General features: G+C 36.5%; 1 long non-coding RNA gene across 1 annotated transcript; it reads left to right on the forward strand.

Moving 5' to 3' along the window:
- The first annotated feature begins 228 nt into the window (after positions 1-228).
- Positions 229-13,563, forward strand: LOC118844581. Its single transcript, XR_005009972.1, has 3 exons — positions 229-349; positions 12,604-12,686; positions 12,848-13,563. It is a non-coding gene; the product is annotated as an uncharacterized LOC118844581 (long non-coding RNA).
- The last annotated feature ends 1,738 nt before the right edge of the window (positions 13,564-15,301 follow it).

Raw genomic sequence — 15,301 nt, forward strand, 5'->3', positions numbered from 1 at the left:
GAGCTATTAGCATTTAGACCATTAGATACAAAACGAGATTTCCTGAGGGTTGGGGGAAGGGGTTGAAGGGATATCCTAAATAGAAATGCATGGGGTCTCATTTTTAAGCAGCTATGTTTCTAATCACTTTAAACCTGAGGGCTAACTGCATATACTCGAAAATTACATCGCATGTTAGTATTTTAATTTTTTGTTTTCATTCCTCTTGTATAGCTGCCAACTAACTAATGAATTTATTGAGGACATTTTCTGCTTGGTGGAGGGGAAGATCAAGAAGCACAATGCACTACAATTCACAAGCAATGGATAACATAACCAATCTACAATTTTTAGAAAAGCTCATCACCAGGTTAGAAAAAGGATATTTTTATAGTTACTGCAATTGTCTCTTTGTCTTAATTCTTTTTCATTTCTGTCAATTCTTTTCACAATTTTTCTTCTATCTCTCTTACTTGATTTTTAAAGTCATTTTTGAGCTCTTCCAAGAAGACTTTTTGGGCTTGAGACCATGTAACAATAATGTTACTTGCAGCTACTGTGACTGTGTAAGACCAATAACACCAGCACACAGAAGGACTGCTAGCACAGGTTCTTTGATCTGCTTTTCTAAGGAAAGCAACTTCAAGGGATTTCCAATCTCCCTTTAATTAAACATACATATATCATTCACTTAGTTCAGGGGGAAAAGTCAGCACCCTGAACTTCAGAGCAAATACAAACAGAAATTACAATCAGAGAAAATATAAACAGAGCCAATAACACAAATCAACAATCTCGCTGTCTGACCAAAGCTATACATACGTAGTTACCAGAGAGAGGAGCACCAACATCTGGGTTTTCAAAGCCAGGTAGGGGTGGGGGGCTCCTTAACGGCTACTCAGAATCTCCACAGCAACAATATTCCAGTGAGTGAGCCCCCAAACAAAACCTCTCCTCCTGCAGTTCTGAGAATTCTAGCTTAAGGGCTACCCTCAGAGTATATATGCCCTTTTTTAGGGCCTGAGGGCTTCACACTTCTCAAGGGCTTCACACCTCTTGTGACCTAAGTGGCAGAAGGGTGTGGGCCTTCCTACAAACAAAGGCAAGACTCAATCAAAGGCACTTGATTTCCTTAGTGCTGAGAAGCACCCCAAAAGAAAAAAACCAGTAAAATGTCTCACTTTGCTTGCCCTTACAGACCAATTCATATTTCCCTTTGAGGCTTCACGTGTAGCCATATTGACCTTGTCCTCTTCTGAGTGTTTGTTTTGATCTTCCCTGTTGCCATAGTAGCTTTCTGTGATCATGGAAATCTGTTTCTTACTCACTTTTCTGCCTATTTTGTGACTTTTAAAGTTGAGCTCTGCTCCTGGGGAGCAGGGGCACTATTTCAAGTTTTTTATGCTGGGGTCTTGGGGCCTGGTCACTAGTTTTCCATGCTAGGCCCTCAGGTGCTTGCAGCTTGCCCACTGAGCAGGGGTGGCCAAGCCTAGTTGCATCTATTGTGTCCTGGGTTCCAGGGCTCATAATTTGCTTTCTGTGCTGAGCCTGGAGGACTCACAGCTGGCCTGCTATGCCACTGGCCTGCTGAGCCAGGACCAAGGGCCCTCAGTTGCTGATCTGTGCTGTGGCTAAGAGCTTGCTGCTGGCTTGCCCAGACTCTGTCTGTCCTGGATTATGCTCCTCTTTTACCCAAGTGGGACAGACCTTCCCTGAAGTCCTTTTAAGTTATCTTAAGCTGGAAAATTGTTTCACCATGTCTTTTATGAGTTCTATCACTCCAGAATCTGTTTAGAAGCTTGATTTAACACTGTTTCTGAGGGAAACTGGGGAGAGTTCAGGCAACTTCCTAGCTTCTCTCTGCCATCTTGGCTCTGCCCCCCCCACCCAGTTATTGTAATTCTCAAGGCAAATAACTGCTGTTATTCTCTCACAAAATGTTAAACACTAGAATTTCTTTAGAGGATCTAAAGTACAATCAGTATATCATATATAATTTTCTCCTCAAGTTAGTGAAAAGTATCCTAGAACAAAACATAAAAAGACAAAAAGAAGGCCTCTCCATTCTCTAGTCTGTTCATGGGGATGAAGACAGGAGAGTTCTAAGATAGATAAAGAGATAGAAAGGAAAGAAGGAAGGAAGAGGAAAGAGAGACAGAAAGAGAGAGAGAGAAGGGAGGAAGTAAGGAAGGAAGGACGGAAGAAAGGAAGGAAGGAAGGAAAAGAAAGAAATTATTCATTGGTTCTACCATTTGTTCTTTGACCCACTTATTCTTTAGGATTAGATTATCTGTCTATCTATATCTATGTATCTATGTATCTATCTCCCTATCTATCTGTCTGTCTATTTTTGGGGGGCAAATCATATTGTAGTTTGTGGCTTGTAGCACTTTTGAGGATAGCAACATGAATGCAAGTCTCCTGAGTGAAGAGATTTATTTTCCTTTTCTTTGTAACTCTAGTGCTGGACAGCACCATTCACTTAGTAGATACTTAATGTTTGCTGAATTGAATGAAATATTCATATCTGTCAACCCGAAATAAAGAGGTCTGCCCAAACCACAAAAACTAGGCAGGGGAATGCAATTTTAGGTGCAATGCAGCACCAAGCACCAAGTCCCCCAGAAGGGCAGAGAGAGCAGGGTTAAAATACCTACTGGAAGGGAGTCTCAGGGAAAGCACAGCCTGGGGAGACTGTTACACAAGTTGTTTTGCATAAAAGAAAGTCCATAGAGAAGGGTGTACACCACTGTTGGGGCAGGGAGAGAGGGGTGACATACAGTCAGAAGAGTAGAAACAGGAGAAACCTCTTTGGAATTGATCCAATCATGTAGTCAATTGGGATCAAAGTCAGGTAGCCCCTTCTGATGTCTGCATTCAATACATCCTTTCAAATATCTGCCTGTATGTCCTTTGATGATTTATATTCTGGTGCTGTGATGGCACTGATTTGAAATTATTTTGGGCATTCACCCCACTAACACAGATTCCAATCCTTTCTCAACTTAGTAGAGAGTTTTGTGACTTATTATAAAAGGAAAAACCATAACCTTTTGGACAAAATACTTGTTATGAGACTCTATTTGGCTAGATTGGTTCTGTTCTTCCTCTGTCCCCTCCTCCTCCTTCTCCTCCTCCTCATCATCACTATACACAATAATAATAAAGTGTTACTGATACCAACTCACACTTAGAGTGCAGTTTGCTGATAGTACACTGGTGAATCAGGTAGTGCTAATATTATTATCACTATTTGACCAATGAAGAAGTTGAGGCCCAGAGAATCTAAGTAACTTAGCCAGGACTGCATACTAGTAAGTGGCAGATCTGAGACCATACCTGAAACTTCTATAACGTGAAATAGCTAGCAGAACTGGCATTATACTGACCTAGCCTTAGAGAATCCAGAGTCATTTCTATACTTCCAGAACATAATGAGGCATCCTTTTGAAAATACTACCTTAGGGTATTTATCATTCCAAATAATTTACAAATGAGCATGCACTTTTACCCTACTTTTATCTTTGTCTTCTATGCCTTGAGAATAATTACCTTTGTTAATGAATGGCTCCTGGTTTTTTTTGGGGGGTGGGGTGGTAGCGAAGGAGACGTGTGACATTAATCCGTTATATATTATCCATTATACATCATACAAATCTGGCCTCAGACACTTACTACTTGTGTGATCCTGGGCAAGTCACTTAACCTTTTTTTGTCTCAGTTTCCTCAATTATAAAATAGAGATAATAGCAGCACTTACTTCCCAGGATTATTGTGAAGATCAAGGATGTAATATTTGTAAAGTGTGGAACAAGGTGTCTGATGCTAGTAGCTGGCAAACAAATACTTATTCCTTTCCCCCTTTTCTTCCACTTAACCCCCTTAAACAGTATCTAAATTGAATTTTTTTTTGGAGGAAGGAAGGCAGGGCAATTGCGGTTAAGTGACTTGCCCAAGGTCACACAGCTAGAAAGTGTGTCAAGTGTCTGAGGCTGGATTTGAACTCAAGTCCTCCTGATTCCAGGGCCAGTGCTCTACTTACTGCACCACCTAGCTGCCCCTGAATTGATTAATGCCGCATTTCTCAAATATATAGTGAACTGGGCCAAATGTATAAAAATAAGAGCCATTCCCTACTTGATAAATGATCAGAGGATATGAACAGGAAGTTTTCAGAAGAAGAAATCAAAGCTATCAATATTCACACCAAAATATTCTTAGTCATTACTTATTAGATAAATTAAAACAATACTGAGATACTACCTAACCCCTATCAGATTGACTAATACGACAGAAAAGAAAAATGACAAATGTTAGAACAGATGTGAAAAATTGGGACACTTACTGTTTGTTGAGTGGCAAACTAATTTAACTCTTTCATAGAAGAATTTGGAACTATGCCTAAATGGCTATGAAACTGTGCATACCCTTTAACTTAGCAATACCTCTACTAGGTCTGTATCCCGAAGAAACCAAAGAAAATGGAAAATGACCTATTCGCATAAAAGTATTTATAGTAGAACTTTTTGTCATGACAAAGAATAGGAAATTGAGGAGATGACCATCCATTGGTTAATGGCTAGTCAATTTGTGAACTATGATTCTGATGGAATTCTATTGTGCTATAAGAGATGACAAGCAAGATCCTTTCAGAAAAATCTGGGAAGACTCACATGAACTCATGAAAAGTGAAATGGATGGAAACAGGAGAAGATTGTACATAGTAACAGCAGCATGATAAAGATAATCAACTTGACTTGGCTGCTCTGATCAAGACAATAATACAATTGGAAAAACACTATTCCCTTCTAGAGAGAGAACTGATAAACTCTGAATATAGATTAAAGCATACTTTTAAAAAGCTTATTTTTATTATTTTATTTTTCTTTTGTTTCTTTTTTGTTTGGTTTGCAACATGGCTAATAAGGAAATATTATTTGCATGACCATGTATAATTGAAATTAATTTGCTTGCCTTCTGAAGGAGAGGGTAGAGGCTAGAGATGATTTGGAATTCAAATGTTTAAAAAAACATGATAGTTAATTTTTAAATAATTAATTGGCAAATATTTAATGAAATAAATAAAAATAATTTTATAAAGTAGATTGTTCCTTTGAGGAGACATGGACATGCCATCAAGACATAGGGATATTTTTCATTGGAGTTCTTTAATTAGAAGTTGAAAAAATATTGTCAAAATATATAAGAAAATTCATTTTTAGCAATAATACAGCAAGCAATAATCCTTTGTAATAGCACATACACATCATTGTTGTCATTTTACAGTTTGAAGAATCAGAGCCTTAGAGAAGTAAAGTGACTTGTCTAATATGATATAACTAGTAAATAGAGGATCTATGAAGTCTCATGACTCCAGGCCAAGCTCTGTTTCTACTATATCATGTTGCTCTTCAGGTATGTGGGTTTGGCTTAATGGCCCCCGGGGTCCCTTTTAACTTTGAGAGTCTATAATTCTTTGAAAGTTCTCCTGGATGTCCAAAGTACCCTTCAATTTGTCAGCTTTTTCTTAGTCAATGATACCTTGGTAGTAACTTTTGCTCTCAAAGTGCCACATCAGAAAAGCACATTTCTTTGTGAGACACAGAAATAGAAGAAATAAGTCATCCACAAAACACAGGGTCAGAGATTCACATTAAGCCTGTCTGCATGAGAGAGTTTGGACTTGTGTTTGGGTTTGGTTTGGTTTTATTTTGCTTTAACATCTCTAGGGGCCCAATAGTCTTTCTATAGCTGTCAGACTTGGGTTGGACAAATTGGACATAATGTAAATAAATGGCCACTCACCTTTGAATTTTAGACATTCAGCAGAACTGCAAACTCCAGAGAAGGAAAGAAAAATAACAGACCTGTTATTTAGGATCAGGTTTCACAGAATGAGAAACACCTTGGGTCTACAAACGTGCCTTCACTAAGCAATTAGCTTAGTTTAGGACCAGCATAACAGAATTGCAGATATGGAAGAAAGAAGAGTAAGAAATAACTAATTTTAAAATTGAGAAAATAATAAAAGCCCACATTTCTATGCAGTGCTTTATGTGATGAAGCATCCCTCCTCCCAATTCTCCTTCCCTACCACGTTCTCTTTTATCAGTGGACATTCTGAGGGAGATGGTCTCTGTGATTGTCCCCATTTTCCAACTGAGGAAAGTAAGTCTTAGAGGGATGGTATGAATTCTATTAATTTACTCAGTGAAATCAGACTTAGGTGTTCTGACTTCCAAAAAGTGACATACTATGCAGTATTTCCTGGTACTAAGCTGACTCTGAATAAATAGATTGTGACACAGGGGGAGGAAATAATAGCAAAGCTGATATGGACATAAAGCGAAAGGATTACAAAACAGTTACATTTTCTCATTAACCAAGCCTCACAATAACCTTTGGAGGTAGGAATTATAATTATTATTATATCCAGTTAGGGCAGCTAGGTTGTGTAGTGGATAGAGTGCCAGGCCTGAGGTCAGGAAGACCCTTTTTCCTGAGTTTAAATCTGGCTTCAGACATGTAATAGATTTTTGACCCTGGGCAAGTCACTTAACACTGTTTCAGTTTTCTCATCTGTAAAATGCCTTGGAGAAGGAAATGGTAAAACACTCTAGTATCTTTGCCAAGAAAGCCCCAAATGGGGTCACAGAGAGTCAGATACAACTAAAAAATAACTTAACAACACCAAAATTATCTCCATTTTAAAGATAAAGAAATTGATGTTCAGAGGATATAAGTGACCTGATAGGGAAACAGAACTCCAAAGGGTCAGAGCTCAGTTTAAACCCAGGTCTTTTGTCTCCATGTCTTGAACTCTATGTCACCCTAATGAAGGTCAACAGCTAGTTAGTAGAAAGTTCTGAATTAAACTCTAGTTGACTCAATCCTGCTTCTACTATACCAGTTTTCCTGCCTGATCACTGGAAGAAGTGTTTTCCTGAAATCATCAGTTAGGGATTTTAACAGAGGATTAGTACTAGGCACTCTTGTGCAAATGCATCATAAAAGTGTCAGAGGTAGATTCTCAGATATCTAATGGACTTAAGAGGAAAAAAAAATAAAATCGCTCCATATATAAGGTACCTTAGAAATCTTCTAATCTATGTATACTTAATCTATTTTTTTTCATCATGGTCTCCTTTGACAGTCTGATGAAATGTATGGACACTTTCTCAAGTTTTTCAAGGCATAAGACACAATGTATATTATGACAAAGGAAAAGTAATAACTGTATTGAAATATAGTAGTAATTTTTTTAAAATTATGGTATACTAATAGATTTAATGGTGGGAATAAGAACTATAGTCATTTCCAAGTTGTTGCTGTTATTCATTCTTTGTTCTTGAAGAGGATAAATGTCTTCATGAGGGTGATATCTAGACTTGCACTTGAATTGGATTTAAGTAAGCCATCCAAGTCCAGTGGCAAGACTAAGCCCAAATTCCTAAGAAATGATGAGTAGAGAAAATATTTCAAGATATCTCTTAACATGTTATGAAATTATCTCTGATTTTTAGTGGTAACAAATCAGAAATAGTGTTAATACTACTATAGTTTGTTTCTCACATTCATAAATGAAAGAAATGCTCGATCAGTGAAAATAATCAACATTCACAGAACCTAGGTAAGAATATTTATTCTAATCTATTTTTATTTTATTTCATTTTATTCATAGACAACAAAATTGAGGCCTAGGGAGGGGAAATGACTTACGTAAGCTTACAGAGCAACTTAATGACAAAACCAGAATTCAAATCCAAGGTTCATGACTTTTCATTGTAACCCCAAAACCTTCATTCTGTGAAGTATTTTTTTTACTTTCCTACCCAAAACTATTACTATGATTAATGTTCTAATGAAAGTAATAAATGTATTGTATAGGGATCATTTGGAGTTACCTGAGATCACAAGCAATCAAACACACTTTGGTGGGAATAATGTTACTACATCTCTGTCACCTTTTGATTCCTTGTGATACAAGTGTGAGTAATAGAGAGTATAAGTATAAGCAATTATTCAATAGTTTAGAGTTAAGGAAGTACTTTATTTTTAAAGAATCCATGTAAGATGCATGCTTATCTCTATATTATAGAAAAGGAAACTTGTGTAGAAACAACTTAACTGACTTGTGAATAGTCACATCCCTAGAAAGTGAAAGAGCTCTAATTTAGACCTGGCCTCAGGTCCCCTACAAGTGCAGCTTTTACATTGACTATTGAAAAATTCCAATTGGTTCTAGAATATTAAATTCTAAACTTTCATTGAATTTCATGAACAGAAACAAAAAAATGAATAATTCTTTCAATGGATTAGCATTTATCCTAGTCGAAACCTCTTATTTAGGCATGCAATACAGTAAATGCATCTAACTGGTATGGTTGATAGAGTTGTGGCCTAGAGGTCTCTTAGCTAGAACTGGGGCTGGGACTCTGTTGCTTTGTCCATATTCAGATTCAGGTCACAATAGTGGCAGTCCCAGGGCAGGGAGGAGCACTAGTACACCAGAGCTTGTAGCCACAGTGCAGCAACTACCCTATTCACAGTTCTGGGGCAGAAAAGAGTGATTGTGGTCACTCACAAACCAGATCACAGGCCAGGAGAGGAGTAAACACCTCTCCTTAGATCATACCACTTTGGAAGAACTAAAAACTTATGGTCCCAAGTCCCTAGAAGTAACTCTGAAAACATCTGCATAAAACCCCTGAAGCTTGGGACAGTGTGCCCTCCACCCTGGAAGCAGAGCCTTACTTTAACAGACAGTCAAATAATAGGTTGGGAAAATGAGCAAAAAAAAAAATCTGACCATAGAAAGTTACTATGGTGACAAGGAAGACCAAAACACACAATCAGAAGAAGACAACAAAATCAAAGTTCATATGTCCAAAGCCTCCAAGAAAAACACAAATTGGTCTCAGTCCATGGAAGAGTTCAAAATGGATTTTGAAAATCAAGTAAGAGAGGTAGAGGAAAAATTAGGAAGAGAAATGAGAGTGATACAAGGAAATCATGAAAAAATGAGTCAACAACCTGGTAAAGGAGACACACACACACCAAAAAAAAATGCTGAAGGAAATAACATTTAAAAAAAGAGGCTAGACCAAATGGTAAAAGAGGTGCAAAAAGTCAATGAGGAGAAGAATGCCTTAAAAATGAGACTTGGCCAAATGGAAGAAAGAGGCAAAACAGTTCGCTGAAGAAAAAAAAAAACTTAAAAATAGAATTAGCCAAATGAAAAAGTAGGTACAAAAGTTCACTGGAGAAAATAATCTCTTAAAAAAGTCCCTTAAAAATAGCAAAAATTGAGCAATAGTAGCTAATGACTTTATGAGAAATCAGGATATTATAAAACAGAACCAAAGGAATGAAAAAACAGAAGACAATGTGAAATATCTCCTTGGAAAAGGAACTGACTAGGAAAATAGATCCAGGAGAGATAATTTAAAAATTATTGTACTACCTAGACATCATCTTTCAAGAAATTATCAAGGGAGATGCCCTTATATTCTAGAACCAGAGGGTAAAATAGAAATTGAAAGAATCCACTGATCACTTCCTGAAAGAGATCCCAAAATGTAAACTTCCAGGAATATTATCACCAAATTCCAGAGTTCCCTGGTCAGGTAGAAAATATTGTAAGCAGCCATAATGAAACAATTCAAGTGTTATGGAACCACAGTCAGCATATTTAGCAGCTGCTACGTTAAAGGATCAGAGAGCTTGGAACATGACATTCCAGAGGGCCAAGGAGATAGGATTAATAACAAGCATCACCTCCCCAGCAAAATTGTGTAATCTTTTAGGGGAAAATGGAAATTCAATGAGATAGATGACTTAAGGCATTCTTGATGAAAAGACCAGAGCTGAACAGAAAATTTGACTTTCAAATATAAGACTCAAGTGAAACATAGAAAGGGAAACAGGAAAGGGAATCCGTAAGGAGCTTAATAAGGTTAAACTCTTTGCATCCCTACATGAGAAGTTGATACTTGTAAATCATAGGAACTTTCTCATTATCATGGCAGATAGAAGGAGTATATATGGACAGAGGGCATGGGTGTGAGTTGAATATGAATGGATGGTATCTAAAAGTTAAAAATAATAAAATTAAGGGGTGAGAGAGGAAAGTACTTGGAGAAAGAGAAAGGGAGAATGGAGTAATTTATCTTACATAAAAGACTCAAGAAAAAAAATTTTACTGGGAGGAGGAAGGGAAGGAACATGAGAAGGAATGAGTGAACCTTACTTTCATTAAAATTGGCTCAAACAGGGAATGACATATACACAAAATTAAGTATGGAAATCTATTTTACCCTAAAGGAAAGTGGGAGGGGAAGGGAATAAGAGAAGGGTCAGGGTAGTAGAAAGGAGGGCAGATTGGGGGAGAGTATAGTCCCAGACAAAACATTTTTGAGAAGGGACAGTGTCAAAGAAGAGAGAGAATAGAGTAAATAGAGGGATAGGATGGAGGGAAATACAGTTAGCAATAGTTACAGTGAAAAAAATTGAACAAGTTTCTCTCATAAAGCCCTCATTTCTCAAATATAGAGAACTGGGTCACATATATGTATGTGTGTGTGTATGTATGTATATACATATACATATACATATACATATATATATATATATATATATATATATATAAGAGCCTAATATATATAAGCCATTCCCCTATTGATAAATTATAAAAAGATATGAACCATTTTCAGATGAAGTAATCAAAGCTATCTATAGCCATGTGGAAAAAATGCTCTAAGTCACTATTGATTGGAGGAATGGAAATTAAAACAATTCTGAGGTACTAATTTATACCTATTAAATTGGCTAATAGAATACAAAAGGAAAATGATGGATGGTGAATGGTATGTGGGAAAAATAAGATGAATTGTTGGTGGTGTTGTGACCTAATTCAACCATTCTGTAGAGCAATTTAGAACTATGCCCAAAGGATTATAAAATCATGTATGCCCTGTGACCTAGCAATACCATTACTAGATCTTTGTCCCAAAAGAGATAAAAACAAAATGGAAAAGGACATATATGTACAAGAGTATCTATAGCAGCTCTTTTCTGGGAGCAAAGGTTGGAAATTGAGGGGATGCCCATCAATTGGGGAATGTCTGAACAGACTGTGATATGTCATTGTGATAGAGAAATATTGTAGTATAAGAAATAATGAGCAGGCCGACTTCATAGAAACCTGGAATGACTTAAATGGACTGAGTGAAGTGAGCAGAATGAGAACACTGCACACAGTAACAGCAACATTGCACAATGACTAACTTTGATGGACTTACCTCTTCTTAGCAGTACAAGGATCTAAGACAACTCCAAAAGACTCACGATGGAAAATGCTATCTGCATCCAAAGAACTATGGAGTCTGAATGCAGATCAAAGCATGCTATTTGCTTTCTTTTTTTGTTTGTTTGTTTCTTCTTTCTTGTGATTCCTTCCATTAGTTCTAATTCTTCTTTACAATATGACTAATATGAAAACATGTTTAATGTGAATATATATGTAGAGTCTATATCAAATTTCATGCCATCGTGGGTTGGGAAGAGGGGAGGGAGGGAGAGGAATTTTTAACTCAAACTTTTATAGAAGTCAATGTTGAAAACTGAAAATAAATTAACATATTTTTAAAAAGAAATGAGGACAACGGTGTTCTCAGAAAAGCCTGGAAAGACTTATATGAGCTGATGCAAAGTGAAATGTACTATATACAGTGTAACAGCAATATTGTAAGATGATCAACTATGAATGACTTATTTATTCTAAGCAATACAAAGATCTAAGCCAACTCTGAAGGACCTTGGATGAAAAATGCTATCCATCCCCAAAGAAATAACTGATGGTATACAGATGGAATACAGATTGAAACATATATTTTTACTTTATTTTTCTTCAGAATTTTTTTGTCTATGTTTTCTTTCACTGTTTTGGAAATATTTTGCATGACTATACATGTATAACCTATATTGAATTGCTTGCCTTCTCAATGGGGGGTGGTGGAGGGAGGATGGAGAGAATTTAGAATTCAAAATTTTAAAAATGAATGTTAAAAATAGTTTTTACATGTTATTGGGGAAAAAGAAAATAAAATCCTGAGAAAAGAAAAGGAATTCTATTCATAATCTTATTAGGCAGTGAATTTATTTGTGGTCCCAGCCAGCTCTAAGACACTTGATCTATTCTTTCTAAAAAATGTGCTGAGCTTTTTATGATCCAAACTGCATTGATAGAGCTTCATAAGAAGTCCTCCAATTTGCCCAGAGGTTGAGAGTAAATAATGAAGATATCAGGAGGAAAAGATGGGGTCTATTACCTGGCCCCAGTGCTCCTGAAATGTCAATAGGCTTTCAAATTATTTTGATATTAAGACAATGCTCCTTTTCTGATGACATAGGTCTAAGAAAATGAGGAAATCAGTAGGAAGAAAACTAATTATGCTCATTGTGTAGCTTAATGACACAATGTAATGTATCTGCTAAGTGGATGTGAATATATGTAGGTTATTAAAGTGGGGTTATAGATCTGAAGGAAGTAATAACCAAACTCTAAAACATTTATGACAATATTTAACAAGCTAATATTAAACATGACTTTTTTTTTAATTCCAGGCAACTTCAAGTAATGAATGGAATTTGCCAGAAACAAGCATGGTTCAAAAGTGTATCAGCCTCATCTGTCTTTTCTTCATTTGGTAATAATTTGCTTGGGTTATTCTCAAAGATGCTCTTAATGGGTTTGTTTGTTTTTTTCACTGATATATTGAAGCTCATTATTAGGATCTCATTTAAAATGTGCCCGGGAATATTCATCTAAATTATAAAGGAACAGCAATGTTTTTTTCTTTATTTTTAGGATTATTTTCCTTTATGATCCTGAATACTACTGTCCAAATAAAATGTTTGAACTGAGGCAAGTGAAGCACTGAAGGGCATATGGAGTGGCTGAAGAAAAACCTCTGAGATATGAGTTCACTACCTATAATACAAAGTCTGTATGTAACCACAATATAGACAGAGCACCACAAAGTCTGATAGATATTTTCTGTGATAAGGACATAGAAAATTCTCCTCCATAAATAAAAACTCACATTTCCACAGTGATTTCTTTATAGCAATCTAGAAATTAGATGCTATAATTATTTTCATTCCCACTTCCCAGATGGGGAAACTGAGGCTTAGTGTATTAATTGTAATAATCATGGTTACTTACCCAGTAAGCTGCAAATTCACCATGTTTCCTGACCATTCCTAAAACCTCAGTCATACTCAATTTGCCTCTTCCTGTTCAATTCCTTCCTCAAACTTGCAATCATTTGTAAAGTTCTGTCTATTTTTTCCACAGTTTCTCATATTAGTCCCTTTTTATTCCCATATCAAGCCAAGCTTATTGCTTTTCACTTGGACTATTGTAATATCATGCCAATTCTCTCCCTGTTGTCATTCTCTTCCTCCTCTCTAATTCATCTTCCTCAGACCTACCAAAATGTTCCCTAAATCACAAATCTAACCATTTGACTTTGCCTCTCAAAAATCTTCTGTGGCTCCCTATTACTACTCATATATATATATATATATATATACACAATTCTCTTTGACACCTTCCTTCCTACCTTCCCAGACATTTTATAGGATGTTATTGTAGCAACAATTTCCAATTTGCTCTGAAATAATTATATAACTTATATGCTGGTTACACAATGGTTTGTAAGATAACGTGTGGATCATTCTAGTGAATACTGCCCAAAGTGAAAAACCTAATTAAAGTATATTGTATGTAGTTGCAGAAGCTATTCCTTGAGCTTGACTTTCTATTTCTTTTATCTATATCATTGCCCTGTGTGTACCTCATCACTGAAATTCATTATCTCCTCAACTTCACCTCCTATAAACCTTATCTTCCTTTGAGATTCACATTTAGTGCCACCTTCTATAACAATATTTTCTTGATTCTCAATCTCTAATTTTCTCTCTTACATCAAATTGCCTTCTTTTTCTCTTTTCTTTTTACTTTTGCAGTGGGGAAGTCAGGGCAATTGGGGTTGACTTGCCCAAGGTCAGACAGCTAGTAAGTGTGTCATGTGTCTGAGGCTAGATTTGAACTCAGGTCCTCCTGACTCCAGGGCTGGTGCTCTACTCACTGCACCACCTAGCTGCCCCTGCCTTCTTTTTCTTATTTAGTATATGGAACAATGCTTATAGTTGGTTCCCAAGGGGAGAAAAAAAAGCAAAAAGAAAAACAACTATCCAAATTTGAGCGTAAAACCTACTACACATCATGCTCACAAGCCCCCATCAGTGTGTTTACTTTTAGTAGCTAATTGATGAAATAGTTTGAAACAAAAGATTTGAATAAAACAAAGAAACAAAAACAAACCAAAGGAAGTAATAAGAAAATATTCTTCCCATGTATGGAGAAGTATGACCTCATCTTTGTGAGTTCAAATTCAGCCTCAGACACTTACTAGATGTGCAGCCCCGGGCAAGGCAATTAAAATATTTACCTCAGCTTCCTCATCTATAAAATGAGATGGAGAAAGAAATGATAAATCACTTCAGTATCTTTGCCAAGAAAATCCCAAATGGGGTCATGAAGAGTCAGACACAAATGAAAAAGGATTGAACGACAACAAAAATAGGGGATATATGCTCTCACAGTTTGTTACATACTGAGTGGGGAAATAAATACACAGAGAAAGTATGTTATTAAGGAACATGTTAAATTATAGGGCACATGCCTGGAAGACAGGTGGCCAGTGCACAAGTGCCACCAGATCAACTCAAAAAACTTTTTAGGACTCTGAAAACAAAAAAAAAATAAATGTGTAATCTTTATATAGGCTAATAAAGGAGGGGATATTGCCCAGATACTTCATTTTATCTTTTTTTTTTGCTTGTTTTCTTATCCTAACATCGTATGAGTGCCAATCAAAGGATTTGTTGTGCAACCTGATCTGTCACAATCTTGGTCACAGTCATAGGGTGAGGAGGAGCCCTAACAAACAAGAACTTGCAATCTGGTGGAATGATCACAGTTCCCAGGATAAGAAGAGTGCTTGTGGTGGCTCACAAAAGAACATAGGCCAGTAGAGTAGTAAACACACTCATACCACCTTGGAAGAACTGAAAACTTAAAGACCCCTAGAACTAGCTATGAAAAAAAAAATAAACCCTGCATCCTGTGACAGTACCCCCTCCACCCCAGGAGCCAATCTCAAATTTTAACATAATATTAAAAGTGAAAAAAAATAGACTGGAAAAATGAGCAACCAATACAAAAAGAACCTAATTGTAAAAAATTGCTATGGTA

Source organism: Trichosurus vulpecula, chromosome 3 (assembly GCF_011100635.1).
Source record: "Trichosurus vulpecula isolate mTriVul1 chromosome 3, mTriVul1.pri, whole genome shotgun sequence".
NCBI lineage: Eukaryota > Metazoa > Chordata > Mammalia > Diprotodontia > Phalangeridae > Trichosurus > Trichosurus vulpecula.